The sequence below is a fragment of the Cryptomeria japonica genome, chromosome 2 (assembly GCF_030272615.1).
Source record: "Cryptomeria japonica chromosome 2, Sugi_1.0, whole genome shotgun sequence".
Lineage (NCBI taxonomy): Eukaryota > Viridiplantae > Streptophyta > Pinopsida > Cupressales > Cupressaceae > Cryptomeria > Cryptomeria japonica.
The window spans coordinates 394,484,558-394,490,388 of NC_081406.1; positions in this window are offsets into that span (position 1 = coordinate 394,484,558).

Here is a 5,831-nt window from a genome sequence, read left to right on the forward strand (position 1 = left end):
TAATAACCATCCACATAACTAGAATGCACAACTCAAAAGGCCACATGTGAGCATGTCTAATGCTCGGTCAAAGATAGCATGCACAATCAGCATCTTTATGCCTGATCTTAGAACAAATAATATGATCATAAATGTCCAACATCTTACTTAAGGGCTTGATGGTGCTAGGGCACACCATAGCAGTGCTACCTTCCATACAAGACCCTCATGAACATCCCTTGTTGTGTAAGGTGGTTAGCCTCCAAGAGATAGTCACCACACATTGGTAGGTAGTGGATCCTAGCTATTTCACAGCCTCACATACCCCCATCCTCAAGGTTCCCTATGTCTACTTCCTCGTATACACTCAACCAAGATCGTCTCCTATGTTCTTGGAGAGGAATTCAAATTTCAACACAAGACCAACATGCAAAAACAACAAGGATAAACCAGTTTAGCCACCAAAGTACAGAAGAATAAACATAATAATCATCAATTCCAACAGTAAGGCAAGAAAATAATTCCGGAATTGCAACATCATATCAAGTAAGCAAAATCTCACAAGATCATGGCTAAACCTTCAAGGTCAAAATAAAATAAATTGCTGGCCCACAAGGAAATAAATAAAAATATCATAAGTGCACATAATATCACTATGTGACTAGCATCTAGCCACCAACGAGGATGGAAGGAACATTCGTCTAGCTATCATAGTAGCTCATTATGTGGTGTGGCCTAGTCACACATCTGCATGGCATGGCAATGTGCACCTCAACATCACCCTACATCATGTCATCACACAGCATGGCTCTACCCTAAACCAGTCGGTAGGCCGCATGGAAATGTCTACTACATCCTGCATCATGTCTTAGCACGACATGGCAATACTCCAAGTGGAAAAGGCATGCAATGGATGTATCCCGCATGGCAGTGTACCTCACAGAAAAGGGAACGCACAGGTCACACCTCGCATAGCAACGTACCTCTCAGGATAATTGCCGTAAGCCAAAGGTATACATGGCTAAGGTCGACCCACATGTCTACCAATGCTGGACAATTGGCAACTCATGGGAAAAATAACATACCTTTCATGAAGACAAGGCAAAAGATCCCCCAATAAAACCCATCATTATGCTCAAGAACTGTCATCAATATGCTCAAATAAAGGATAGGAATAGGCTGACACACATAAAACTTATAAATTGGTTCATCAAAAGGGAAAGTATTGAGTACATCTATAATACAGTTTCATTATATAACTATATTTTTCCTCTAAATAGAGAAGCTAAAGTCACTTCGCATTGACATTACTTGTACGTTGATCCATACTATTCAAGGAATGGTGACTCCTAATACCACCCCTTCACATACTGACTTATCAACAACCCGTGGGTTGGCACTCAGTAAATTAACAAACATGCAACGACACATAAACAGTATGGTATTCCCATACCCATAAGTAAACATATTCTCCATGGTTGATTATTTCACCATCCCATGGGCACATATAGCAAGCATGGGTTTCTTACAATACACAATGAAAGTACGAGTACTGGTTTAGTCACATTTACAGGGAGTACTTTTCAGTACACTATCATCTACTCAAGGAAGGTTTTTAATTATGCTTCCCACATGAATAACTGAATAAAGTTTATTCTAGATACAAGTACTGAAATTCTTCTCAACAATTCAAAATTACATAAGGAAATAACATCATTCCTATATCTTTCTCTATTTCCACTAAGCATTCGAATTCCCACTACTAACTATACAAATTTCTTTTTGAAGCTTAAGACTTTCATCTTTCCATAAGAACCCCAAAAGAAAACATACAATTTCATATGCGTTATAAAAATTATTTTTAAATCAATGCATTCTTAGTAGCATTTCTAAAAATCTTATGATTTAGGCAAAGAGTAGGAAAAGAGAGTTTTATAATCAAACTATTTCCTACAAGGATACAAGATCAACAAGATCACACTACACACTAAAATTTCTCACTATAAGTCTATTATTTTAATTGCACGGTTTTCATTTCGCTATTGTTTTAGGAGGATGCCAAACAACCTAACATGACATTTTCAATTATTATGGTTGCAACGGAATGTTCTAGTTTTCTTAATATGAAATCAAGACAGACAATCCTTCGATAATACAAGACCTCTTGAGAACACTCACTATTCTTAGTTCAAAAAAAAACATATCAAAATCTGCAACCTATCATTGAAAATTCAAGGTACGGTAAGAAGATAACCAAGGAGCTATCAACTAAATATTACACATTTATGCATACACATCTAACAAGCTTTTCATTCACACTTTCTAAACATAATAAGGCATTTACATATATCCAAAGGCAAGTTCAATGGAGCATAGCTAAAATAGATCCTCAATCAAACTGGTTTAAAGAAGCATGTAAAACAATCTTTCATGGAACACATTAATACACTCTTGAAGCTACTATAACATGTTCCCTTTTGATACTTCCTTTACAAACAAGGTGATTTCACGTAACAACAATTCGCATAATAATGCACATTACTTGAGATAGAATTTAATTATGTTACTCCTACAAAATACATGAAGAATTCTTTAATGTAAACATACAATTTTTCTCAATAACCAATATGAACTATCAAACCAAAGCCCTTTTATAATCTAAAACCGCATAAGCATTATAAGGCTCACACAAGGGCTCAAGGAGTCGCAACCTTTCTCTTGCAAAAAGAAAACTCACATAAGGGATAATTATACTTATAACAAGAATTTTAATTTCTAGAGAGAGAGAGGAGGAAGAGTGATAATCATTCATTTGGCTACAAAATAAGTATTCAATATTTACCATACTAGTCCTTCAAGTGGACAATACTAAGCTAGAGCATACTCTTAAACACATACATTTCATACTTTCAGATTCAAGACAACACTAACCAACACAAATGGATTAGTCAAAAGAGTACAACAATCAATAAGGAAGGTACCATCGATTGTCTTTTAGAATAAGAGAAATCGTAGACTAAGACCTCAATAGTAGACAAAGCACATATAATCACTCCAAAGCACCCACATCAAGAACGTGAAAACAAGGTGTGAACACACACATTACACACAAGTTAAGGTCTACTAAATCACACTCATACATCAAGGAGGACAAGCATACAACATAAGGTCAATACACCTCACACCAACTAAGGGCACAAGTGAAACCAGAGATCCCAGTGTTTGCAACATGGGATCTGATACCAAATGTAATGCCCCACCAGGAAACCCCAAAGGGATAAAGCTAAAACACACTCAAGGAGTGCAAACATTTTTTTTTTAAAGATCTTTAAATACAACATGATGATACGATGAGCTATCATATGTTTAGATAACGCAGCGGAAGACATAACTAACACCTAAAGGGTTTCCCAACATGATTACTTATTTAAACATCTAACTCTACTCACGATCTTTGATCCAATTAAGCAGGTTAATTTATTTCATGTTATTACTTTAAACTAGGATATAATTTGTTCAGTAAATTAATATTATAGATAATAGAACGCGTTCATCCATTAAGGTTAAAATATAGCTAATATGATGAGGTTCATTTATTAAGGTTAAAATGTAAATAACCAAATGAGTTCATCCATTATAGTTAAAATATAGCTAATAAGATGAAGTTCATTTATTAAGGTTAAAATGTAAATAACCAAACGAGTTCATCCAATATAGTTAAAAATATAGCTAATATGATGAGGTCCATTTATTAAGGTTAAAATGTAAATAACCAAATGAGTTCATCCATTATAGTTATAATATAGCTAATAAGATGAAGTTCATTTATTAAGGTTAAAAATGTAAATAACCAAATGAGTTCATCCATTAGAATCACAATTTAGGGAACATGATGGACCACAGGTGACGCTCAGTTGAGCATGACTAGGGTAAACTGAGGGTTTTACGACCACCTAACCCAAATTCTAAGGATGAAAGAGGTATACTCAACCCTGTGAATCTTGGTGAAGATGAACCTTGCACCTAGGTGGTATTGTACCTACAATCTCCTGCAACCAAGAGTCACACAAGCATACATATATATATATATATATATATAATTAATGAAGGTGTTAGCTCGATATTAATAATAAGAATCAAGAGGACAATTAAACTTACATAAGAATCGATGTGAAAGAACATTAATAGGTACGCACAATAATCATAATATCTGACTACAACATTAGATCATGGTAAATCAGTGATTCAAGAATGCCACATAAAAAGTCAACCAAGGTCAAACCAGTTTTTACAAAGCTGACTAGGGTAGCGGAAGACATAACTAACACCTAAAGGGTTTCCTAACATGATTACTTATTTAAACATCTAACTCTACTCACGATCTTTGATCCAATTAAGCAGGTTAACTTAATTTCATGTTAATACTTTAAACCAGGATATAATTTGTTCAGTAAATTAATATTATAGATAATAGAACGCATTCATCCATTAAGGTTAAAATATAGATATCTAGATGAGTTCATCCAATTTAGTTAAAATATAGCTAATATGATGAGGTTAATTTATTAAGGTTAAAATGTAAATAACCAAATGAGTTCATCCATTATAGTTAATATATAGCTAATAAGATGAAGTTCATTTATTAAGGTTAAAATGTAAATAACCAAACGAGTCCATCCATTATAGTTAAAATATAGCTAATAAGATGAAATTCATTTATTAATGTTAAAATGTAAATAACCAAATGAGTTCATCCATTATAGTTAAAATATAGCTAATAAGATGAAGTTCATTTATTAAGGTTAAAAATGTAAATAACCAAATGAGTTCATCCATTAAGGTTAAATTATAGCTAATGAGATGAATTTTATTTATTGAGGTTAAAAATGTAGATAACAAAATGAAGTTCATCCATTAGAATTACAAATTAGGGAACATGACGAGTTCATCCAATAATTTTTAACCATTCATTACGTTCAATTTTGCATTAAATACATGGCATGCACCTTGTTCCAAAATGTACTTTAAATTTCATCATAACTAGAGAGATCCTTTCAAGCATACTTATTTTCATTAACATTAATAGAATACATTCCTCCATTATCCATTTGGTTGCATTTAAGAGATGACTGCATAGATGCATTTACGATAAATCTCATCTAATCCACTTATACATTCTATCAAAATGCCATCCATACATGCTAACGCTAAACATGAAACATAAGAACAAAAGCATCACATAACACCAAGATGGTATCAAATTTCACCCCTAAAGGGCTACATCTTTGGGTCTGCTGAACTACAAGACCCCTCTGATCATTAAATAGGTTAAGAATACATAAGGTTCACGTCATTTACAATCCTGCCATTTAGGCAAACATAACCAATATACAAACGACCACTTCAGTCAATAAAAACATAAATGATCCCTACATAGAAATAGATCCAACTGAACATATTAAAAGCAAATACAAAGGTCCATTGTCTGATGGTACTCTAACTAGAGACCTGACCAACTATGGTCAACCATAAATCAACACTCGACACCCGCATAAAGGACAAGACCAATTATCACACCATCACAAGGCAACAACCAAACTAGAGACCAAAGAAATAAACCGGTACCCCAAATCAAAAAAACGACAGGGTCCAAACAAACATATCAAGGCCTAGCCATTACTTAAACAAAAGAAAATACATAAATTAAACTTGCAATATTACCATTTGTCTATTTCACAATACCGAGGAAGAATATAACTAAACCATTTATTTTACTAAATGAAGATATCATTAACTTACCAATTTTCCAATCAATGCATTATTAAATTTCTGATAATTCTAATAGCATATCA